The sequence below is a fragment of the Schistocerca gregaria genome, chromosome 2 (genome assembly GCF_023897955.1).
Source record: "Schistocerca gregaria isolate iqSchGreg1 chromosome 2, iqSchGreg1.2, whole genome shotgun sequence".
NCBI classification, from domain to species: Eukaryota; Metazoa; Arthropoda; class Insecta; order Orthoptera; family Acrididae; genus Schistocerca; species Schistocerca gregaria.
In genome coordinates this window covers 971,241,568-971,262,123 of record NC_064921.1, presented here as the reverse complement: position 1 = coordinate 971,262,123, position 20,556 = coordinate 971,241,568, and the positions used below count along the sequence as shown (strand labels likewise).

Below are 20,556 nucleotides of genomic sequence, written 5' to 3'. Positions count from 1 at the left end.
CTTCTTGAAGTAACAGAATATCGATATCCGCTGCGTATACAAAATCTTGTAAATTACGGAGCCGCCAGTACGACTGTATCTTATTGATGTTTAACGTGGCAATTTTATAGGCTTGGGGCTCGTTCATGGGAGAAGGCACATACTATTAATTAAACAGTCTTAGAAGGATGGCTAACGAAATTGAGGCCAAGCGCGTCAGTCGGAGTTCCTGTAGTTCCCGGTACGGTTGGTGTATGCTGCTCTGTGGGGGGTGCCGAAGATTCCGTCTCAATGGTCCGCATGACAGCCGCATCATTGCTCGCATCCAATACTTCCATTTCCTGTGCCCAATTCCCAGTGAGAGTGGCCTCTGACAAAAGCGATCCTGCGTTTCCTTGAGCGTGGGTATCCGGCAAAACGACTCTACTCGAGGTATCACTATCTTCCACCCGTCGTGGATTCACAGGGGGAGACACTACAGGATCAATGTCCATTCGACCAGACGCAGGGAGACCAACTTCAGAGGGTTCAGAAGTGTTCTGACACATTTGGCTGCTTATTCGTTTCGCTTTGTCGCGGAGCTGTGGGGCGAGCTGATTGGCTCCTTGATGTGCAAGTCTCCGCTTCTTTTTGGAAGGCTTCCTGTTAGGGTTCGCAGTATCATCAACATCCGAAGTGGACTGTTGACTCTGGGGTTGATCCGCCGGGAACACAGCGTCTGCTTCATCCTCAGTACCAGTGGCATCAACCACTGGGGAGTCATCCGGCGTTACCTCCATCTCTGAGTGTGGTAGCGGCGGTGCCGCGTCAGCACTCGGTTCTTTGACGTTATCGGCCAAAACATCATTCAAACGAGGGGCATCTACAGGCGGGGTCGCGGGTGGAAGACCAGAAGCCGCGACAGCGTATGTCAGTGGCAGTGCCGTCGTCACAGGGGGGCTAGCGGCTTCACCGACAGGTATCTGCGTCACCCGTCTTTGTATACATTCAGAGCGCACGTGGCCGGGCGCACCACAGCCGGCACACGTTTTTGGCTGCCCATCATATATGACAATTCCGCGATGTCCACCTACGTAAATATATGAAGGTATGTGCTTCTGTATATCGATCTTAACCTGCCTGACGCCGTTAAGCACCGGAAATTTGTGGGCTTTGGACCAACGCTCCGCAAAATTGTTAATGACCCTCCCGTAAGGTGTCAATGCAGAATTTATTTGCGCGGCTGTTATTTCAAACGGGAGTTCGAAAATACGTGCCGTCCGGATGCCCAGTCCAGCATGCGTAATGCTGACGTCACTGACGGTACCATCGCTATGTTTAAACTTCAGTACACCTCCACTGGACTCTACAATTCTATCACACAGTTCAGAGGACGTTAATTTCACATAAACAACACTAGTCACGATAGAGAAATTTATCCCTACAATGTCATCAAAAGTAATCTTAGCTGTTTCCTCTAACCATGCTTCAACTTCAAACGAATTTGGTTTCGAAAAGTTCCTATCAAAGGTAAACTTCAAGGTATCTTTCCTGTTAGTCGGATTCATAATTCCATATCAGATCCTACAGAACGGAACGAATACTAATAAGCAGACGCTGTAAGCACGCGACTCACCGCCTGACGTAAACACTTCCTGCCGCAGCGCGCTGGCCCTGGAGGTCCGCTCACCACCGCTGCCGCAGGCAGACTACCAACTGAGCTACCAGAGGCTCTGTATACTTTCTTATTCTTACTCATTGCTTTACGTCCGTCCCTGTCTGCCGTCTGCACACACTGCTACTCAGCGAGGCCATATAGACGCACAGGAAATGCAATCATCGGCTGCAACTGCAAACATTGCCCAGATTAAGTTTCATAATGCTCGATGGTGTCGATTAGGTTAAAATATGCAAGTAGGAAGTGTCTGAAGTATGTCAGAGGACTGCTAAGTGTATTACGAGTCTTATCCTGCTGTCTGGTTCCATGGTGTACCGGTTAGCACTCTGGACTCTGCATCCAGCGATCCGAGTTCGAATCTCGGTGGAACCTTCGTTTAGTCTAAATTTTCTGTAATAAGAGTTTCTCGCTGAGGAAGTAGCAGCAATAGGCTCACGGCGTTAGTTTCTACGTTTGTGTAAAAAACGATGCGTCTATAAAACGGCCGAATATTGGTGCGACTTTGTGACCTATATAGAACATTAAACGAGTAATACCTGTAAGAGCAAGCAATTTTACGATAATTCGAAGAAATATCATTATCCCACGAAGGTTAAAAATCCCATGATTATCAACTAGCTATTACAAGCTGAGCAAATGAATTTCCTTTAAAATAGGTTTAAAACATAGGGAGGTTCTGACTCAGTGGGCATTCTCTGGAGCCTCTTTGCTGATGAGATTAGAAAAACAGTCCTCTGGGCCAGATTTGAACCAGCGACCTATGGATAACTGTGAATCCTCCACTACAGTCCACCGCTCTACCAACTGAGCTACCAGAGGCTCTGTATACTTTCTTATTTCTACTCATTGCTTTACGTCCGTCCCTGTCTGCCGTCTGCACACACTGCTACTCAGCGCGGCCATATAGACGCACAGGAAATGCAATCATCGGCTGCAACTGCAAACATTGCCCAGATTAAGTTTTATAATGCTCGATGGTGTCGATTAGGTTAAAATATGCAAGTAGGAAGTGTCTGAAGTATGTCAGAGGACTGCTAAGTGTATTACGAGTCTTATCCTGCTGTCTGGTTCCATGGTGTAACGGTTAGCACTCTGGACTCTGCATCCAGCGATCCGAGTTCGAATCTCGGTGGAACCTTCGTTTAGTCTAAATTTTCTGTAATAAGAGTTTCTCGCTGAGGAAGTAGCAGCAATAGGCTCACGGCGTTAGTTTCTACGTTTGTGTAAAAAACGATGCGTCTATAAAACGGCCGAATATTGGTGCGACTTTGTGACCTATATAGAACATTAAACGAGTAATACCTGTAAGAGCAAGCAATTTTACGATAATTCGAAGAAATATCATTATCCCACGAAGGTTAAAAATCCCATGATTATCAACTAGCTATTACAAGCTGAGCAAATGAATTTCCTTTAAAATAGGTTTAAAACATAGGGAGGTTCTGACTCAGTTGGCATTCTCTGGAGCCTCTTTGCTGATGAGATTAGAAAAACAGTCCTCTGAGCCGGATTTGAACCAGCGACCTATGGATAACTGTGAATCCTCCACTACAGTCCACCGCTCTACCAACTGAGCTACCAGAGGCTCTGTATACTTTCTTATTCCTACTCATTGCTTTACGTCCGTCCCTGTCTGCCGTCTGCACACACTGCTACTCAGCGCGGCCATATAGACGCACAGGAAATGCAATCATCGGCTGCAACTGCAAACATTGCCCAGATTAAGTTTTATAATGCTCGATGGTGTCGATTAGGTTAAAATATGCAAGTAGGAAGTGTCTGAAGTATGTCAGAGGACTGCTAAGTGTATTACGAGTCTTATCCTGCTGTCTGGTTCCATGGTGTAACGGTTAGCACTCTGGACTCTGCATCCAGCGATCCGAGTTCGAATCTCGGTGGAACCTTCGTTTAGTCTAAATTTTCTGTAATAAGAGTTTCTCGCTGAGGAAGTAGCAGCAATAGGCTCACGGCGTTAGTTTCTACGTTTGTGTAAAAAACGATGCGTCTATAAAACGGCCGAATATTGGTGCGACTTTGTGACCTATATAGAACATTAAACGAGTAATACCTGTAAGAGCAAGCAATTTTACGATAATTCGAAGAAATATCATTATCCCACGAAGGTTAAAAATCCCATGATTATCAACTAGCTATTACAAGCTGAGCAAATGAATTTCCTTTAAAATAGGTTTAAAACATAGGGAGGTTCTGACTCAGTTGGCATTCTCTGGAGCCTCTTTGCTGATGAGATTAGAAAAACAGTCCTCTGAGCCGGATTTGAACCAGCGACCTATGGATAACTGTGAATCCTCCACTACAGTCCACCGCTCTACCAACTGAGCTACCAGAGGCTCTGTATACTTTCTTATTCCTACTCATTGCTTTACGTCCGTCCCTGTCTGCCGTCTGCACACACTGCTACTCAGCGCGGCCATATAGACGCACAGGAAATGCAATCATCGGCTGCAACTGCAAACATTGCCCAGATTAAGTTTTATAATGCTCGATGGTGTCGATTAGGTTAAAATATGCAAGTAGGAAGTGTCTGAAGTATGTCAGAGGACTGCTAAGTGTATTACGAGTCTTATCCTGCTGTCTGGTTCCATGGTGTAACGGTTAGCACTCTGGACTCTGAATCCAGCGATCCGAGTTCGAATCTCGGTGGAACCTTCGTATAGTCTAAATTTTCTGTAATAAGAGTTTCTCGCTGAGGAAGTAGCAGCAATAGGCTCACGGCGTTAGTTTCTACGTTTGTGTAAAAAACGATGCGTCTATAAAACGGCCGAATATTGGTGCGACTTTGTGACCTATATAGAACATTAAACGAGTAATACCTGTAAGGGCAAGCAATTTTACGATAATTTGAAGAAATATCATTATCCCACGAAGGTTAAAAATCCCATGATTATCAACTAGCTATTACAAGCTGAGCAAATGAATTTCCTTTAAAATAGGTTTAAAACATAGGGAGGTTCTGACTCAGTGGGCATTCTCTGGAGCCTCTTTGCTGATGAGATTAGAAAAACAGTCCTCTGGGCCGGATTTGAACCAGCGACCTATTGATAACTGTGAATCCTCCACTACAGTCCACCGCTCTACCAACTGAGCTACCAGAGGCTCTGTATACTTTCTTATTCCTACTCATTGCTTTACGTCCGTCCCTGTCTGCCGTCTGCACACACTGCTACTCAGCGAGGCCATATAGACGCACAGGAAATGCAATCATCGGCTGCAACTGCAAACATTGCCCAGATTAAGTTTCATAATGCTCGATGGTGTCGATTAGGTTAAAATATGCAAGTAGGAAGTGTCTGAAGTATGTCAGAGGACTGCTAAGTGTATTACGAGTCTTATCCTGCTGTCTGGTTCCATGGTGTAACGGTTAGCACTCTGGACTCTGAATCCAGCGATCCGAGTTCGAATCTCGGTGGAACGTTCGTTTAGTCTAAATTTTCTGTAATAAGAGTTTCTCGCTGAGGAAGTATCAGCAATAGGCTCACGGCGTTAGTTTCTACGTTTGTGTAAAAAACGATGCGTCTATAAAACGGCCGAATATTGGTGCGACTTTGTGACCTATATAGAACATTAAACGAGTAATACCTGTAAGAGCAAGCAATTTTACGATAATTCGAAGAAATATCATTATCCCACGAAGGTTAAAAATCCCATGATTATCAACTAGCTATTACAAGCTGAGCAAATGAATTTCCTTTAAAATAGGTTTAAAACATAGGGAGGTTCTGACTCAGTGGGCATTCTCTGGAGCCTCTTTGCTGATGAGATTAGAAAAACAGTCCTCTGGGCCGGATTTGAACCAGCGACCTATGGATAACTGTGAATCCTCCACTACAGTCCACCGCTCTACCAACTGAGCTACCAGAGGCTCTGTATACTTTCTTATTCCTACTCATTGCCTTACGTCCGTCCCTGTCTGCCGTCTGCACACACTGCTACTCAGCGCGGCCATATAGACGCACAGGAAATGCAATCATCGGCTGCAACTGCAAACATTGCCCAGATTAAGTTTTATAATGCTCGATGGTGTCGATTAGGTTAAAATATGCAAGTAGGAAGTGTCTGAAGTATGTCAGAGGACTGCTAAGTGTATTACGAGTCTTATCCTGCTGTCTGGTTCCATGGTGTAACGGTTAGCACTCTGGACTCTGAATCCAGCGATCCGAGTTCGAATCTCGGTGGAACCTTCGTTTAGTCTAAATTTTGTGTAATAAGAGTTTCTCGCTGAGGAAGTAGCAGCAATAGGCTCACGGCGTTAGTTTCTACGTTTGTGTAAAAAACGATGCGTCTATAAAACGGCCGAATATTGGTGCGACTTTGTGACCTATATAGAACATTAAACGAGTAATACCTGTAAGGGCAAGCAATTTTACGATAATTTGAAGAAATATCATTATCCCACGAAGGTTAAAAATCCCATGATTATCAACTAACTATTACAAGCTGAGCAAATGAATTTCCTTTAAAATAGGTTTAAAACATAGGGAGGTTCTGACTCAGTGGGCATTCTCTGGAGCCTCTTTGCTGATGAGATTAGAAAAACAGTCCTCTGGGCCGGATTTGAACCAGCGACCTATGGATAACTGTGAATCCTCCACTACAGTCCACTGCTCTACCAACTGAGCTACCAGAGGCTCTGTATACTTTCTTATTCTTACTCATTGCTTTACGTCCGTCCCTGTCTGCCGTCTGCACACACTGCTACTCAGCGAGGCCATATAGACGCACAGGAAATGCAATCATCGGCTGCAACTGCAAACATTGCCCAGATTAAGTTTCATAATGCTCGATGGTGTCGATTAGGTTAAAATATGCAAGTAGGAAGTGTCTGAAGTATGTCAGAGGACTGCTAAGTGTATTACGAGTCTTATCCTGCTGTCTGGTTCCATGGTGTACCGGTTAGCACTCTGGACTCTGCATCCAGCGATCCGAGTTCGAATCTCGGTGGAACCTTCGTTTAGTCTAAATTTTCTGTAATAAGAGTTTCTCGCTGAGGAAGTAGCAGCAATAGGCTCACGGCGTTAGTTTCTACGTTTGTGTAAAAAACGATGCGTCTATAAAACGGCCGAATATTGGTGCGACTTTGTGACCTATATAGAACATTAAACGAGTAATACCTGTAAGAGCAAGCAATTTTACGATAATTCGAAGAAATATCATTATCCCACGAAGGTTAAAAATCCCATGATTATCAACTAGCTATTACAAGCTGAGCAAATGAATTTCCTTTAAAATAGGTTTAAAACATAGGGAGGTTCTGACTCAGTGGGCATTCTCTGGAGCCTCTTTGCTGATGAGATTAGAAAAACAGTCCTCTGGGCCAGATTTGAACCAGCGACCTATGGATAACTGTGAATCCTCCACTACAGTCCACCGCTCTACCAACTGAGCTACCAGAGGCTCTGTATACTTTCTTATTTCTACTCATTGCTTTACGTCCGTCCCTGTCTGCCGTCTGCACACACTGCTACTCAGCGCGGCCATATAGACGCACAGGAAATGCAATCATCGGCTGCAACTGCAAACATTGCCCAGATTAAGTTTTATAATGCTCGATGGTGTCGATTAGGTTAAAATATGCAAGTAGGAAGTGTCTGAAGTATGTCAGAGGACTGCTAAGTGTATTACGAGTCTTATCCTGCTGTCTGGTTCCATGGTGTAACGGTTAGCACTCTGGACTCTGCATCCAGCGATCCGAGTTCGAATCTCGGTGGAACCTTCGTTTAGTCTAAATTTTCTGTAATAAGAGTTTCTCGCTGAGGAAGTAGCAGCAATAGGCTCACGGCGTTAGTTTCTACGTTTGTGTAAAAAACGATGCGTCTATAAAACGGCCGAATATTGGTGCGACTTTGTGACCTATATAGAACATTAAACGAGTAATACCTGTAAGAGCAAGCAATTTTACGATAATTCGAAGAAATATCATTATCCCACGAAGGTTAAAAATCCCATGATTATCAACTAGCTATTACAAGCTGAGCAAATGAATTTCCTTTAAAATAGGTTTAAAACATAGGGAGGTTCTGACTCAGTGGGCATTCTCTGGAGCCTCTTTGCTGATGAGATTAGAAAAACAGTCCTCTGGGCCAGATTTGAACCAGCGACCTATGGATAACTGTGAATCCTCCACTACAGTCCACCGCTCTACCAACTGAGCTACCAGAGGCTCTGTATACTTTCTTATTTCTACTCATTGCTTTACGTCCGTCCCTGTCTGCCGTCTGCACACACTGCTACTCAGCGCGGCCATATAGACGCACAGGAAATGCAATCATCGGCTGCAACTGCAAACATTGCCCAGATTAAGTTTTATAATGCTCGATGGTGTCGATTAGGTTAAAATATGCAAGTAGGAAGTGTCTGAAGTATGTCAGAGGACTGCTAAGTGTATTACGAGTCTTATCCTGCTGTCTGGTTCCATGGTGTAACGGTTAGCACTCTGGACTCTGAATCCAGCGATCCGAGTTCGAATCTCGGTGGAACCTTCGTTTAGTCTAAATTTTCTGTAATAAGGGTTTCTCGCTGAGGAAGTAGCAGCAATAGGCTCACGGCGTTAGTTTCTACGTTTGTGTAAAAAACGATGCGTCTATAAAACGGCCGAATATTGGTGCGACTTTGTGACCTATATAGAACATTAAACGAGTAATACCTGTAAGAGCAAGCAATTTTACGATAATTCGAAGAAATATCATTATCCCACGAAGGTTAAAAATCCCATGATTATCAACTAGCTATTACAAGCTGAGCAAATGAATTTCCTTTAAAATAGGTTTAAAACATAGGGAGGTTCTGACTCAGTGGGCATTCTCTGGAGCCTCTTTGCTGATGAGATTAGAAAAACAGTCCTCTGGGCCGGATTTGAACCAGCGACCTATGGATAACTGTGAATCCTCCACTACAGTCCACCGCTCTACCAACTGAGCTACCAGAGGCTCTGTATACTTTCTTATTCCTACTCATTGCTTTACGTCCGTCCCTGTCTGCCGTCTGCACACACTGCTACTCAGCGCGGCCATATAGACGCACAGGAAATGCAATCATCGGCTGCAACTGCAAACATTGCCCAGATTAAGTTTTATAATGCTCGATGGTGTCGTTGTTGTTGTTGTCTTCAGTCCTGAGACTGGTTTGATGCAGCTCTCCATGCTACTCTATCCTGTGCAAGCTGCTTCATCTCCCAGTACCTACTGCAACCTACATCCTTCTGAATCTGCTTAGTGTACTCATCTCTCGGTCTCCCTCTACGATTTTTACCCTCCACGCTGCCCTCCAATGCTAAATTTGTGATCCCTTGATGCCTCAAAACATGTCCTACCAACCGATCCCTTCTTCTAGTCAAGTTGTGCCACAAACTTCTCTTCTCCCCAATCCTATTCAATACCTCCTCATTAGTTACGTGATCTATCCACCTTATCTTCAGTATTCTTCTGTAGCACCACATTTCGAAAGCTTCTATTCTCTTCTTGTCCAAACTAGTTATCGTCCATGTTTCACTTCCATACATGGCTACACTCCAAACAAATACTTTCAGAAACGACTTCCTGATACATAAATCTATATTCGATGTTAACAAATTTCTCTTCTTCAGAAACGCTTTCCTTGCCATTGCCAGTCTACATTTTATATCCTCTCTACTTCGACCATCATCAGTTATTTTACTTCCTAAATAGCAAAACTCCTTTACTACTTTAAGTGTCTCATTTCCTAATCTAATTCCCTCAGCATCACCCGATTTAATTTGACTACATTCCATTATCCTCGTTTTGCTTTTGTTAATGTTCATCTTATATCCTCCTTTCAAGACACTGTCCATTCCGTTCAACTGCTCTTCCAAGTCCTTTGCCGTCTCTGACAGAATTACAATGTCATCGGCGAACCTCAAAGTTTTTACTTCGTCTCCATGAATTTTAATACCTACTCCAAATTTTTCTTTTATTTCCTTTACTGCTTGCTCAATATACAGATTGAATAACATCGGGGAGAGGCTACAACCCTGTCTCACTCCTTTCCCAACCACTGCTTCCCTTTCATGCCCCTCGACTCTTATTACTGCCATCTGGTTTCTGTACAAATTATAAATAGCCTTTCGCTCCCTGTATTTTACCCCTGCCACCTTTAGAATTTGAAAAAGAGTATTCCAGTCAACATTGTCAAAAGCTTTCTCTAAGTCTACAAATGCTAGAAACGTAGGTTTGCCTTTTCTTAATCTTTCTTCTAAGATAAGTCGTAAGGTCAGTATTGCTTCACGTGTTCCAACATTTCGACGGAATCCAAACTGATCCTCCCCGAGGTCTGCATCTACCAGTTTTTCCATTCGTCTGTAAAGAATTCGCGTTAGTATTTTGCAGCCGTGGCTTATTAAACTGATAGTTGGGTAATTTTCACATCTGTCAGCACCTGCTTTCTTTGGGATTGGAATTATTATATTCTTCTTGAAGTCTGAGGGTATTTCGCCTGTCTCATACATCTTGTTCACCAGCTGGTAGAGTTTTGTCATGACTGGCTCTCCCAAGGCCGTCAGTAGTTCTAATGGAATGTTGTCTACTCCGGGGCCCTTGTTTCGACTCAGGTCTTTCAGTGCTCTGTCAAACTCTTCATGCAGTATCGTATCTCCCATTTCGTCTTCATCTACATCCTCTTCTATTTCCATAATATTGTCCTCAAGTACATCGCCCTTGTATAAACCTTCTATATACTCCTTCCACCTTTCTGCCTTCCCTTCTTTGCTTAGAACTGGGCTGCCATCTGAGCTCTTGATATTCATACACGTGGTTCTCTTCTCTCCAAAGGTCTCTTTAATCTTCCTGTAGGCAGTATCTATCTTACCCCTAGTGAGATAAGCTTCTACATCCTTACATTTGTCCTCTAGCCATCCCTGTTTAGCCATTTTGCACTTCCTGTCGATCTCATTTTTAAGACGTTTGTATTCCTTTTTGCCTGCTTCATTTACTGCATTTTTATATTTTCTCCTTTCATCAATTAGATTCAATATTTCTTCTGTTACCCAAGGATTTCTAGCAGCCCTCGTCTTTGTACCTACTTTATCCTCTGCTGCCTTCACTACTACATCCCTCAGAGCTCCCCATTCTTCTTCTACTGTTTTTCTTTCCTCCATTCCTGTCAATTGTTCCCTTATGCTCTCCCTGAAACTCTCTACAACCTCTGGTTCTTTCAGTTTATCCAGGTCCCATCTCCTTAATTTCCCACATTTTTGCAGTTTCTTCAGTTTTAATCTACAGGTCATAACCAATAGATTGTGGTCAGAGTCCACATCTGCCCCTGGAAATGTCTTACAACTTAAAACCTGGTTCCTAAATCTCTGTCTTACCATTATATAATCTATCTGATACCTTTTAGTACCTCCAGGGTTCTTCCACGTATACAACCTTCTTTCATGATTCTTAAACCAAGTGTTAGCTATGATTAAGTTGTGCTCTGTGCAAAATTCTACTAGGCGGCTTCCTCTTTCATTTCTTAGCCCCAATCCATATTCACCTACTATGTTTCCTTCTCTCCTTTTTCCTACACTCGAATTCCAGTCACCCATTACTATTAAATTTTCGTCTCCCTTCACTATCTGAATAATTTCTTTTATTTCATCGTACATTTCTTCAATTTCTTCATCATCTGCAGAGCTAGTTGGCATATAAACTTGTACTACTGTAGTAGGTGTGGGCTTCGTATCTATCTTGGCCACAATAATGCGTTCACTATGCTGTTTGTAGTAGCTTACCCGCATTCCTATTTTCCTATTCATTATTAAACCTACTCCTGCATTACCCCTATTTGATTTTGTGTTTATAACCCTGTAGTCACCTGACCAGAAGTCTTGTTCCTCCTGCTACCGAACTTCACTAATTCCCACTATATCTAACTTTAACCTATCCATTTCCCTTTTTAAATTTTCTAACCTACCTGTCTGATTAAGGGATCTGACATTCCACGCTCCGATCCGTAGAACGCCAGTTTTCTTTCTCCTGATAACGACATCCTCCTGAGTAGTCCCCGCCCGGAGATCGGAATGGGGGACTATTTTACCTCCGGAATATTTTACCCAAGAGGATGCCATCATCATTTAATCATACAGTAAAGCTGCATGTCCTCGGGAAAAAATACGGCTGTAGTTTCCCCTTGCTTTCAGCCGTTCGCAGTACCAGCACAGCAAGGCCGTTTTGGTTAATGTTGCAAGGCCAGATCAGTCAATCATCCAGACTGTTGCCCCTGCAACTACTGAAAAGGCTGCTGCCCCTCTTCAGGAACCACACGTTTGTCTGGCCTCTCAACAGATACCCCTCCGTTGTGGTTGCACCTACGGTACGGCCATCTGTATCGCTGAGGCACGCAAGCCTCCCCACCAACGGCAAGGTCCATGGTTCATGGGGGGAGGCGATGGTGTCGATTAGTTTAAATTTGCAAGTAGGAAGTGTCTGAAGTATGTCAGAGGACTGCTAAGTGTATTACGAGTCTTATCCTGCTGTCTGGTTCCATGGTGTAACGGTTAGCACTCTGGACTCTGAATCCAGCGATCCGAGTTCGAATCTCGGTGGAACCTTCGTTTAGTCTAAATTTCCTGTAATAAGAGTTTCTCGCTGAGGAAGTAGCAGCAATAGGCTCACGGCGTTAGTTTCTACGTTTGTGTAAAAAACGATGCGTCTATAAAACGGCCGAATATTGGTGCGACTTTGTGACCTATATAGAACATTAACGAGTAATACCTGTAAGAGCAAGCAATTTTACGATAATTCGAAGAAATATCATTATCCCACGAAGGTTAAAAATCCCATGATTATCAACTAGCTATTACAAGCTGAGCAAATGAATTTCCTTTAAAACAGGTTTAAAACATAGGGAGGTTCTGACTCAGTGGGCATTCTCTGGAGCCTCTTTGCTGATGAGATTAGAAAAACAGTCCTCTGGGCCGGATTTGAACCAGCGACCTATGGATAACTGTGAATCCTCCACTACATTCCACCGCTCTACCAACTGAGCTACCAGAGGCTCTGTATACTTTTCTTATTCCTACTCATTGCTTTACGTCCGTCCCTGTCTGCCGTCTGCACACACTGCTACTCAGCGCGGCCATATAGACGCACAGGAAATGCAATCATCGGCTGCAACTGCAAACATTGCCCAGATTAAGTTTTATAATGCTCGATGGTGTCGATTAGGTTAAAATATGCAAGTAGGAAGTGTCTGAAGTATGTTAGAGGACTGCTAAGTGTATTACGAGTCTTATCCTGCTGTCTGGTTCCATGGTGTAACGGTTAGCACTCTGGACTCTGAATCCAGCGATCCGAGTTCGAATCTCGGTGGAACCTTCGTTTAGTCTAAATTTTCTGTAATAAGAGTTTCTCGCTGAGGAAGTAGCAGCAATAGGCTCACGGCGTTAGTTTCTACGTTTGTGTAAAAAACGATGCGTCTATAAAACGGCCGAATATTGGTGCGACTTTGTGACCTATATAGAACATTAAACGAGTAATACCTGTAAGAGCAAGCAATTTTACGATAATTCGAAGAAATATCATTATCCCACGAAGGTTAAAAATCCCATGATTATCAACTAGCTATTACAAGCTGAGCAAATGAATTTCCTTTAAAATAGGTTTAAAACATAGGGAGGTTCTGACTCAGTGGGCATTCTCTGGAGCCTCTTTGCTGATGAGATTAGAAAAACAGTCCTCTGGGCCGGATTTGAACCAGCGACCTATGGATAACTGTGAATCCTCCACTACAGTCCACCGCTCTACCAACTGAGCTACCAGAGGCTCTGTACACTTTCTTATTCCTACTCATTGCTTTACGTCCGTCCCTGTCTGCCGTCTGCACACACTGCTACTCAGCGCGGCCATATAGACGCACAGGAAATGCAATCATCGGCTGCAACTGCAAACATTGCCCAGATTAAGTTTTATAATGCTCGATGGTGTCGATTAGGTTAAAATATGCAAGTAGGAAGTGTCTGAAGTATGTCAGAGGACTGCTAAGTGTATTACGAGTCTTATCCTGCTGTCTGGTTCCATGGTGTAACGGTTAGCACTCTGGACTCTGAATCCAGCGATCCGAGTTCGAATCTCGGTGGAACCTTCGTTTAGTCTAAATTTTGTGTAATAAGAGTTTCTCGCTGAGGAAGTAGCAGCAATAGGCTCACGGCGTTAGTTTCTACGTTTGTGTAAAAAACGATGCGTCTATAAAACGGCCGAATATTGGTGCCACTTTGTGACCTATATAGAACATTAAACGAGTAATACCTGTAAGAGCAAGCAATTTTACGATAATTCGAAGAAATATCATTATCCCACGAAGGTTAAAAATCCCATGATTATCAACTAGCTATTACAAGCTGAGCAAATGAATTTCCTTTAAAATAGGTTTAAAACATAGGGAGGTTCTGACTCAGTGGGCATTCTCTGGAGCCTCTTTGCTGATGAGATTAGAAAAACAGTCCTCTGGGCCGGATTTGAACCAGCGACCTATGGATAACTGTGAATCCTCCACTACAGTCCACCGCTCTACCAACTGAGCTACCAGAGGCTCTGTATACTTTCTTATTCCTACTCATTGCTTTACGTCCGTCCCTGTCTGCCGTCTGCACACACTGCTACTCAGCGCGGCCATATAGACGCACAGGAAATGCAATCATCGGCTGCAACTGCAAACATTGCCCAGATTAAGTTTTATAATGCTCGATGGTGTCGATTAGGTTAAAATATGCAAGTAGGAAGTGTCTGAAGTATGTCAGAGGACTGCTAAGTGTATTACGAGTCTTATCCTGCTGTCTGGTTCCATGGTGTAACGGTTAGCACTCTCGTCTCTGAATCCAGCGATCCGAGTTCGAATCTCGGTGGAACCTTCGTTTAGTCTAAATTTTGTGTAATAAGAGTTTCTCGCTGAGGAAGTAGCAGCAATAGGCTCACGGCGTTAGTTTCTACGTTTGTGTAAAAAACGATGCGTCTATAAAACGGCCGAATATTGGTGCGACTTTGTGACCTATATAGAACATTAAACGAGTAATACCTGTAAGAGCAAGCAATTTTACGATAATCCGAAGAAATATCATTATCCCACGAAGGTTAAAAATCCCATGATTATCAACTAGCTATTACAAGCTGAGCAAATGAATTTCCTTTAAAATAGGTTTAAAACATAGGGAGGTTCTGACTCAGTGGGCATTCTCTGGAGCCTCTTTGCTGATGAGATTAGAAAAACAGTCCTCTGGGCCGGATTTGAACCAGCGACCTATGGATAACTGTGAATCCTCCACTACAGTCCACCGCTCTACCAACTGAGCTACCAGAGGCTCTGTACACTTTCTTATTCCTACTCATTGCTTTACGTCCGTCCCTGTCTGCCGTCTGCACACACTGCTACTCAGCGCGGCCATATAGACGCACAGGAAATGCAATCATCGGCTGCAACTGCAAACATTGCCCAGATTAAGTTTTATAATGCTCGATGGTGTCGATTAGGTTAAAATATGCAAGTAGGAAGTGTCTGAAGTATGTCAGAGGACTGCTAAGTGTATTACGAGTCTTATCCTGCTGTCTGGTTCCATGGTGTAACGGTTAGCACTCTGGACTCTGAATCCAGCGATCCGAGTTCGAATCTCGGTGGAACCTTCGTTTAGTCTAAATTTTCTGTAATAAGAGTTTCTCGCTGAGGAAGTAGCAGCAATAGGCTCACGGCGTTAGTTTCTACGTTTGTGTAAAAAACGATGCGTCTATAAAACGGCCGAATATTGGTGCGACTTTGTGACCTATATAGAACATTAAACGAGTAATACCTGTAAGAGCAAGCAATTTTACGATAATTCGAAGAAATATCATTATCCCACGAAGGTTAAAAATCCCATGATTATCAACTAGCTATTACAAGCTGAGCAAATGAATTTCTTTTAAAATAGGTTTAAAACATAGGGAGGTTCTGACTCAGTGGGCATTCTCTGGAGCCTCTTTGCTGATGAGATTAGAAAAACAGTCCTCTGGGACGGATTTGAACCAGCGACCTATGGATAACTGTGAATCCTCCACTACAGACCACCGCTCTACCAACTGAGCTACCAGAGGCTCTGTATACTTTCTTATTCCTACTCATTGCTTTACGTCCGTCCCTGTCTGCCGTCTGCACACAATGCTACTCAGCGCGGCCATATAGACGCACAGGAAATGCAATCATCGGCTGCAACTGCAAACATTGCCCAGATTAAGTTTTATAATGCTCGATGGTGTCGATTAGGTTAAAATATGCAAGTAGGAAGTGTCTGAAGTATGTCAGAGGACTGCTAAGTGTATTACGAGTCTTATCCTGCTGTCTGGTTCCATGGTGTAACGGTTAGCACTGTGGACTCTGAATCCAGCGATCCGAGTTCGAATCTCGGTGGAACCTTCGTTTAGTCTAAATTTTGTGTAATAAGAGTTTCTCGCTGAGGAAGTAGCAGCAATAGGCTCACGGCGTTAGTTTCTACGTTTGTGTAAAAAACGATGCGTCTATAAAACGGCCGAATATTGGTGCGACTTTGTGACCTATATAGAACATTAAACGAGTAATACCTGTAAGAGCAAGCAATTTTACGATAATTCGAAGAAATATCATTATCCCACGAAGGTTAAAAATCCCATGATTATCAACTAGCTATTACAAGCTGAGCAAATGAATTTACTTTAAAATAGGTTTAAAACATAGGGAGGTTCTGACTCAGTAGGCATTCTCTGGAGCCTCTTTGCTGATGAAATTAGAAAAACAGTCCTCTGGGCCGGATTTGAACCAGCGACCTATGGATAACTGTGAATCCTCCACTACAGTCCACCGCTCTACCAACTGAGCTACCAGAGGCTCTGTACACTTTCTTATTCCTACTCATTGCTTTACGTCCGTCCCTGTCTGCCGTCTGCACACACTGCTACTCAGCGCGGCCATATAGACGCACAGGAAATGCAATCATCGGCTGCAACTGCAAACATTGCCCAGATTAAGTTTTATAATGCTCGATGGTGTCGATTAGGTTAAAATATGCAAGTAGGAAGTGTCTGAAGTATGTCAGAGGACTGCTAAGTGTATTACGAGTCTTATCCTGCTGTCTGGTTCCATGGTGTAACGGTTAGCACTCTGGACTCTGAATCCAGCGATCCGAGTTCGAATCTCGGTGGAACCTTCGTTTAGTCTAAATTTTCTGTAATAAGAGTTTCTCGCTGAGGAAGTAGCAGCAATAGGCTCACGGCGTTAGTTTCTACGTTTGTGTAAAAAACGATGCGTCTATAAAACGGCCGAATATTGGTGCGACTTTGTGACCTATATAGAACATTAAACGAGTAATACCTGTAAGAGCAAGCAATTTTACGATAATTCGAAGAAATATCATTATCCCACGAAGGTTAAAAATCCCATGATTATCAACTAGCTATTACAAGCTGAGCAAATGAATTTCCTTTAAAATAGGTTTAAAACATAGGGAGGTTCTGACTCAGTGGGCATTCTCTGGAGCCTCTTTGCTGATGAGATTAGAAAAACAGTCCTCTGGGCCGGATTTGAACCAGCGACCTATGGATAACTGTGAATCCTCCACTACAGTCCACCACTCTACCAACTGAGCTACCAGAGGCTCTGTATACTTTCTTATTCTTACTCATTGCTTTACGTCCGTCCCTGTCTGCCGTCTGCACACACTGCTACTCAGCGCGGCCATATAGACGTACAGGAAATGCAATCATCGGCTGCAACTGCAAACATTACCCAGATTAAGTTTTATAATGCTCGATGGTGTCGATTAGGTTAAAATATGCAAGTAGGAAGTGTCTGAAGTATGTCAGAGGACTGCTAAGTGTATTACGAGTCTTATCCTGCTGTCTGGTTCCATGGTGTAACGGTTTGCACTCTGGACTCTGAATCCAGCGATCCGAGTTCGAATCTCGGTGGAACCTTCGTTTAATCTAAATTTTCTGTAATAAGAGTTTCTCGCTGAGGAAGTAGCAGCAATAGGCTCACGGCGTTAGTTTCTACGTTTGTGTAAAAAACGATGCGTCTACAAAACGGCCGAATATTGGTGCGACTTTGTGACCTATATAGAACATTAAACGAGTAATACCTGTAAGAGCAAGCAATTTTACGATAATTCGAAGAAATATCATTATCCCACGAAGGTTAAAAATCCCATGATTATCAACTAGCTATTACAAGCTGAGCAAATGAATTTCCTTTAAAATAGGTTTAAAACATAGGGAGGTTCTGACTCAGTGGGCATTCTCTGGAGCCTCTTTGCTGATGAGATTAGAAAAACAGTCCTCTGGGCCGGATTTGAACCAGCGACCTATGGATAACTGTGAATCCTCCACTACATTCCACCGCTCTACCAACTGAGCTACCAGAGGCTCTGTATACTTTTCTTATTCCTACTCATTGCTTTACGTCCGTCCCTGTCTGCCGTCTGCACACACTGCTACTCAGCGCGGCCATATAGACGCACAGGAAATGCAATCATCGGCTGCAACTGCAAACATTGCCCAGATTAAGTTTTGTAATGCTCGATGGTGTCGATTAGGTTAAAATATGCAAGTAGGAAGTGTCTGAAGTATGTCAGAGGACTGCTAAGTGTATTACGAGTCTTATCCTGCTGTCTGGTTCCATGGTGTAACGGTTAGCAATCTGAACTCTGAATGCAGCGATCCGAGTTCGAATCTCGGTGGAACCTTCGTTTAGTCTAAATTTTCTGTAATAAGAGTTTCTCGCTGAGGAAGTAGCAGCAATAGGCTCACGGCGTTAGTTTCTACGTTTGTGTAAAAAACGATGCGTCTATAAAACGGCCGAATATTGGTGCGACTTTGTGACCTATATAGAACATTAAACGAGTAATACCTGTAAGAGCAAGCAATTTTACGATAATTCGAAGAAATATCATTATCCCACGAAGGTTAAAAATCCCATGATTATCAACTAGCTATTACAAGCTGAGCAAATGAATTTCCTTTAAAATAGGTTTAAAACATAGGGAGGTTCTGACTCAGTGGGCATTCTCTGGAGCCTCTTTGCTGATGAGATTAGAAAAACAGTCCTCTGGGCCGGATTTGAACCAGCGACCTATGGATAACTGTGAATCCTCCACTACAGTCCACCGCTCTACCAACTGAGCTACCAGAGGCTCTGTATACTCTCTTATTCCTACTCATTGCTTTACGTCCGTCCCTGTCTGCCGTCTGCACACACTGCTACTCAGCGCGGCCATATAGACGCACAGGAAATGCAATCATCGGCTGCAACTGCAAACATTGCCCAGATTAAGTTTTATAATGCTCGATGGTGTCGATTAGGTTAAAATATGCAAGTAGGAAGTGTCTGAAGTATGTCAGAGGACTGCTAAGTGTATTACGAGTCTTATCCTGCTGTCTGGTTCCATGGTGTAACGGTTAGCACTCTGGACTCTGAATGCAGCGATCCGAGTTCGAATCTCGGTGGAACCTTCGTTTAGTCTAAATTTTCTGTAATAAGAGTTTCTCGCTGAGGAAGTAGCAGCAATAGGCTCACGGCGTTAGTTTCTACGTTTGTGTAAAAAACGATGCGTCTATAAAACGGCCGAATATTGGTGCGACTTTGTGACCTATATAGAACATTAAACGAGTAATACCTGTAAGAGCAAGCAATTTTACGATAATTCGAAGAAATATCATTATCCCACGAAGGTTAAAAATCCCATGATTATCAACTAGCTATTACAAGTTGAGCAAATGAATTTCTTTTAAAATAGGTTTAAAACATAGGGAGGTTCTGACTCAGTGGGCATTCTCTGGAGCCTCTTTGCTGATGAAATTAGAAAAACAGTCCTCTGGGCCGGATTTGAACCAGCGACCTATGGATAACTGTGAATCCTCCACTACAGTCCACCGTTCTACCAACTGAGCTACCAGAGGCTCTGTACACTTTCTTATTCCTACTCATTGCTTTACGTCCGTCCCTGTCTGCCGTCTGCACACACTGCTACTCAGCGCGGCCATATAGACGCACAGGAAATGCAATCATCGGCTGCAACTGCAAACATTGCCCAGATTAAGTTTTATAATGCTCGATGGTGTCGATTAGGTTAAAATATGCAAGTAGGAAGTGTCTGAAGTATGTCAGAGGACTGCTAAGTGTATTACGAGTCTTATCCTGCTGTCTGGTTCCATGGTGTAACGGTTAGCACTCTGGACTCTGAATCCAGCGATCCGAGTTCGAATCTCGGTGGAACCTTCGTTTAGTCTAAATTTTCTGTAATAAGAGTTTCTCGCTGAGGAAGTAGCAGCAATAGGCTCACGGCGTTAGTTTCTACGTTTGTGTAAAAAACGATGCGTCTATAAAACGGCCGAATATTGGTGCGACTTTGTGACCTATATAGAACATTAAACGAGTAATACCTGTAAGAGCAAGCAATTTTACGATAATTCGAAGAAATATCATTATCCCACGAAGGTTAAAAATCCCATGATTATCAACTAGCTATTACAAGCTGAGCAAATGAATTTCCTTTAAAATAGGTTTAAAACATAGGGAGGTTCTGACTCAGTGGGCATTCTCTGGAGCCTCTTTGCTGATGAGATTAGAAAAACAGTCCTCTGGGCCGGATTTGAACCAGCGACCTATGGATAACTGAGAATCCTCCACTACAGTCCACCGCTCTACCAACTGAGCTACCAGAGGCTCTGTACACTTTCTTATTCCTACTCATTGCTTTACGTCCGTCCCTGTCTGCCGTCTGCACACACTGCTACTCAGCGCGGCCATATAGACGCACAGGAAATGCAATCATCGGCTGCAACTGCAAACATTGCCCAGATTAAGTTTTATAATGCTCGATGGTGTCGATTAGGTTAAAATATGCAAGTAGGAAGTGTCTGAAGTATGTCAGAGGACTGCTAAGTGTATTACGAGTCTTATCCTGCTGT

The 20,556-nt window shown here is 43.3% G+C and overlaps 39 non-coding genes across 39 annotated transcripts; 19 read left to right on the top strand and 20 right to left on the bottom strand.

The window, feature by feature from the left end:
* The first annotated feature begins 1,936 nt into the window (after positions 1 to 1,936).
* Positions 1,937 to 2,008, top strand: Trnaq-cug (transfer RNA glutamine (anticodon CUG)). The gene has a single exon. It is a non-coding gene; the product is annotated as a tRNA-Gln (tRNA).
* A 358-nt stretch (positions 2,009 to 2,366) lies between these two features.
* Trnay-gua (transfer RNA tyrosine (anticodon GUA)) lies at positions 2,367 to 2,455 on the bottom strand. Its single transcript is given in 2 exon segments — positions 2,367 to 2,402; positions 2,419 to 2,455. It is a non-coding gene; the product is annotated as a tRNA-Tyr (tRNA).
* A 247-nt stretch (positions 2,456 to 2,702) lies between these two features.
* Positions 2,703 to 2,774, top strand: Trnaq-cug (transfer RNA glutamine (anticodon CUG)). The gene has a single exon. It is a non-coding gene; the product is annotated as a tRNA-Gln (tRNA).
* Positions 2,775 to 3,132: 358 nt separating this feature from the next.
* On the bottom strand, positions 3,133 to 3,221 carry Trnay-gua (transfer RNA tyrosine (anticodon GUA)). The gene is given in 2 exon segments: positions 3,133 to 3,168; positions 3,185 to 3,221. It is a non-coding gene; the product is annotated as a tRNA-Tyr (tRNA).
* Positions 3,222 to 3,468: 247 nt separating this feature from the next.
* On the top strand, positions 3,469 to 3,540 carry Trnaq-cug (transfer RNA glutamine (anticodon CUG)). Its single transcript has one exon. It is a non-coding gene; the product is annotated as a tRNA-Gln (tRNA).
* Positions 3,541 to 3,898: 358 nt separating this feature from the next.
* Trnay-gua (transfer RNA tyrosine (anticodon GUA)) lies at positions 3,899 to 3,987 on the bottom strand. Its single transcript is given in 2 exon segments — positions 3,899 to 3,934; positions 3,951 to 3,987. It is a non-coding gene; the product is annotated as a tRNA-Tyr (tRNA).
* A 247-nt stretch (positions 3,988 to 4,234) lies between these two features.
* Positions 4,235 to 4,306, top strand: Trnaq-cug (transfer RNA glutamine (anticodon CUG)). The gene has a single exon. It is a non-coding gene; the product is annotated as a tRNA-Gln (tRNA).
* Positions 4,307 to 4,664: 358 nt separating this feature from the next.
* Trnay-gua (transfer RNA tyrosine (anticodon GUA)) lies at positions 4,665 to 4,753 on the bottom strand. Its single transcript is given in 2 exon segments — positions 4,665 to 4,700; positions 4,717 to 4,753. It is a non-coding gene; the product is annotated as a tRNA-Tyr (tRNA).
* Positions 4,754 to 5,000: 247 nt separating this feature from the next.
* On the top strand, positions 5,001 to 5,075 carry Trnaq-cug (transfer RNA glutamine (anticodon CUG)). Its single transcript has one exon. It is a non-coding gene; the product is annotated as a tRNA-Gln (tRNA).
* A 355-nt stretch (positions 5,076 to 5,430) lies between these two features.
* On the bottom strand, positions 5,431 to 5,519 carry Trnay-gua (transfer RNA tyrosine (anticodon GUA)). The gene is given in 2 exon segments: positions 5,431 to 5,466; positions 5,483 to 5,519. It is a non-coding gene; the product is annotated as a tRNA-Tyr (tRNA).
* A 247-nt stretch (positions 5,520 to 5,766) lies between these two features.
* Positions 5,767 to 5,838, top strand: Trnaq-cug (transfer RNA glutamine (anticodon CUG)). Its single transcript has one exon. It is a non-coding gene; the product is annotated as a tRNA-Gln (tRNA).
* A 358-nt stretch (positions 5,839 to 6,196) lies between these two features.
* On the bottom strand, positions 6,197 to 6,285 carry Trnay-gua (transfer RNA tyrosine (anticodon GUA)). The gene is given in 2 exon segments: positions 6,197 to 6,232; positions 6,249 to 6,285. It is a non-coding gene; the product is annotated as a tRNA-Tyr (tRNA).
* Positions 6,286 to 6,532: 247 nt separating this feature from the next.
* Positions 6,533 to 6,604, top strand: Trnaq-cug (transfer RNA glutamine (anticodon CUG)). The gene has a single exon. It is a non-coding gene; the product is annotated as a tRNA-Gln (tRNA).
* A 358-nt stretch (positions 6,605 to 6,962) lies between these two features.
* Trnay-gua (transfer RNA tyrosine (anticodon GUA)) lies at positions 6,963 to 7,051 on the bottom strand. The gene is given in 2 exon segments: positions 6,963 to 6,998; positions 7,015 to 7,051. It is a non-coding gene; the product is annotated as a tRNA-Tyr (tRNA).
* A 247-nt stretch (positions 7,052 to 7,298) lies between these two features.
* Trnaq-cug (transfer RNA glutamine (anticodon CUG)) lies at positions 7,299 to 7,370 on the top strand. The gene has a single exon. It is a non-coding gene; the product is annotated as a tRNA-Gln (tRNA).
* A 358-nt stretch (positions 7,371 to 7,728) lies between these two features.
* Trnay-gua (transfer RNA tyrosine (anticodon GUA)) lies at positions 7,729 to 7,817 on the bottom strand. Its single transcript is given in 2 exon segments — positions 7,729 to 7,764; positions 7,781 to 7,817. It is a non-coding gene; the product is annotated as a tRNA-Tyr (tRNA).
* Positions 7,818 to 8,064: 247 nt separating this feature from the next.
* Positions 8,065 to 8,136, top strand: Trnaq-cug (transfer RNA glutamine (anticodon CUG)). The gene has a single exon. It is a non-coding gene; the product is annotated as a tRNA-Gln (tRNA).
* Positions 8,137 to 8,494: 358 nt separating this feature from the next.
* Positions 8,495 to 8,583, bottom strand: Trnay-gua (transfer RNA tyrosine (anticodon GUA)). The gene is given in 2 exon segments: positions 8,495 to 8,530; positions 8,547 to 8,583. It is a non-coding gene; the product is annotated as a tRNA-Tyr (tRNA).
* A 3,548-nt stretch (positions 8,584 to 12,131) lies between these two features.
* Positions 12,132 to 12,203, top strand: Trnaq-cug (transfer RNA glutamine (anticodon CUG)). The gene has a single exon. It is a non-coding gene; the product is annotated as a tRNA-Gln (tRNA).
* A 357-nt stretch (positions 12,204 to 12,560) lies between these two features.
* Positions 12,561 to 12,649, bottom strand: Trnay-gua (transfer RNA tyrosine (anticodon GUA)). Its single transcript is given in 2 exon segments — positions 12,561 to 12,596; positions 12,613 to 12,649. It is a non-coding gene; the product is annotated as a tRNA-Tyr (tRNA).
* A 248-nt stretch (positions 12,650 to 12,897) lies between these two features.
* Trnaq-cug (transfer RNA glutamine (anticodon CUG)) lies at positions 12,898 to 12,969 on the top strand. The gene has a single exon. It is a non-coding gene; the product is annotated as a tRNA-Gln (tRNA).
* A 358-nt stretch (positions 12,970 to 13,327) lies between these two features.
* Positions 13,328 to 13,416, bottom strand: Trnay-gua (transfer RNA tyrosine (anticodon GUA)). The gene is given in 2 exon segments: positions 13,328 to 13,363; positions 13,380 to 13,416. It is a non-coding gene; the product is annotated as a tRNA-Tyr (tRNA).
* A 247-nt stretch (positions 13,417 to 13,663) lies between these two features.
* Positions 13,664 to 13,735, top strand: Trnaq-cug (transfer RNA glutamine (anticodon CUG)). The gene has a single exon. It is a non-coding gene; the product is annotated as a tRNA-Gln (tRNA).
* Positions 13,736 to 14,093: 358 nt separating this feature from the next.
* On the bottom strand, positions 14,094 to 14,182 carry Trnay-gua (transfer RNA tyrosine (anticodon GUA)). Its single transcript is given in 2 exon segments — positions 14,094 to 14,129; positions 14,146 to 14,182. It is a non-coding gene; the product is annotated as a tRNA-Tyr (tRNA).
* A 247-nt stretch (positions 14,183 to 14,429) lies between these two features.
* Positions 14,430 to 14,501, top strand: Trnaq-cug (transfer RNA glutamine (anticodon CUG)). Its single transcript has one exon. It is a non-coding gene; the product is annotated as a tRNA-Gln (tRNA).
* Positions 14,502 to 14,859: 358 nt separating this feature from the next.
* On the bottom strand, positions 14,860 to 14,948 carry Trnay-gua (transfer RNA tyrosine (anticodon GUA)). The gene is given in 2 exon segments: positions 14,860 to 14,895; positions 14,912 to 14,948. It is a non-coding gene; the product is annotated as a tRNA-Tyr (tRNA).
* A 247-nt stretch (positions 14,949 to 15,195) lies between these two features.
* Trnaq-cug (transfer RNA glutamine (anticodon CUG)) lies at positions 15,196 to 15,267 on the top strand. The gene has a single exon. It is a non-coding gene; the product is annotated as a tRNA-Gln (tRNA).
* A 358-nt stretch (positions 15,268 to 15,625) lies between these two features.
* Trnay-gua (transfer RNA tyrosine (anticodon GUA)) lies at positions 15,626 to 15,714 on the bottom strand. Its single transcript is given in 2 exon segments — positions 15,626 to 15,661; positions 15,678 to 15,714. It is a non-coding gene; the product is annotated as a tRNA-Tyr (tRNA).
* Positions 15,715 to 15,961: 247 nt separating this feature from the next.
* On the top strand, positions 15,962 to 16,033 carry Trnaq-cug (transfer RNA glutamine (anticodon CUG)). Its single transcript has one exon. It is a non-coding gene; the product is annotated as a tRNA-Gln (tRNA).
* Positions 16,034 to 16,391: 358 nt separating this feature from the next.
* Positions 16,392 to 16,480, bottom strand: Trnay-gua (transfer RNA tyrosine (anticodon GUA)). Its single transcript is given in 2 exon segments — positions 16,392 to 16,427; positions 16,444 to 16,480. It is a non-coding gene; the product is annotated as a tRNA-Tyr (tRNA).
* Positions 16,481 to 16,727: 247 nt separating this feature from the next.
* Trnaq-cug (transfer RNA glutamine (anticodon CUG)) lies at positions 16,728 to 16,799 on the top strand. The gene has a single exon. It is a non-coding gene; the product is annotated as a tRNA-Gln (tRNA).
* A 358-nt stretch (positions 16,800 to 17,157) lies between these two features.
* On the bottom strand, positions 17,158 to 17,246 carry Trnay-gua (transfer RNA tyrosine (anticodon GUA)). Its single transcript is given in 2 exon segments — positions 17,158 to 17,193; positions 17,210 to 17,246. It is a non-coding gene; the product is annotated as a tRNA-Tyr (tRNA).
* Positions 17,247 to 17,493: 247 nt separating this feature from the next.
* On the top strand, positions 17,494 to 17,565 carry Trnaq-cug (transfer RNA glutamine (anticodon CUG)). Its single transcript has one exon. It is a non-coding gene; the product is annotated as a tRNA-Gln (tRNA).
* Positions 17,566 to 17,923: 358 nt separating this feature from the next.
* Trnay-gua (transfer RNA tyrosine (anticodon GUA)) lies at positions 17,924 to 18,012 on the bottom strand. The gene is given in 2 exon segments: positions 17,924 to 17,959; positions 17,976 to 18,012. It is a non-coding gene; the product is annotated as a tRNA-Tyr (tRNA).
* A 678-nt stretch (positions 18,013 to 18,690) lies between these two features.
* On the bottom strand, positions 18,691 to 18,779 carry Trnay-gua (transfer RNA tyrosine (anticodon GUA)). Its single transcript is given in 2 exon segments — positions 18,691 to 18,726; positions 18,743 to 18,779. It is a non-coding gene; the product is annotated as a tRNA-Tyr (tRNA).
* A 247-nt stretch (positions 18,780 to 19,026) lies between these two features.
* Positions 19,027 to 19,098, top strand: Trnaq-cug (transfer RNA glutamine (anticodon CUG)). Its single transcript has one exon. It is a non-coding gene; the product is annotated as a tRNA-Gln (tRNA).
* A 358-nt stretch (positions 19,099 to 19,456) lies between these two features.
* On the bottom strand, positions 19,457 to 19,545 carry Trnay-gua (transfer RNA tyrosine (anticodon GUA)). The gene is given in 2 exon segments: positions 19,457 to 19,492; positions 19,509 to 19,545. It is a non-coding gene; the product is annotated as a tRNA-Tyr (tRNA).
* A 247-nt stretch (positions 19,546 to 19,792) lies between these two features.
* Positions 19,793 to 19,864, top strand: Trnaq-cug (transfer RNA glutamine (anticodon CUG)). Its single transcript has one exon. It is a non-coding gene; the product is annotated as a tRNA-Gln (tRNA).
* A 358-nt stretch (positions 19,865 to 20,222) lies between these two features.
* Trnay-gua (transfer RNA tyrosine (anticodon GUA)) lies at positions 20,223 to 20,311 on the bottom strand. Its single transcript is given in 2 exon segments — positions 20,223 to 20,258; positions 20,275 to 20,311. It is a non-coding gene; the product is annotated as a tRNA-Tyr (tRNA).
* Between the last annotated feature and the right edge of the window lie 245 nt (positions 20,312 to 20,556).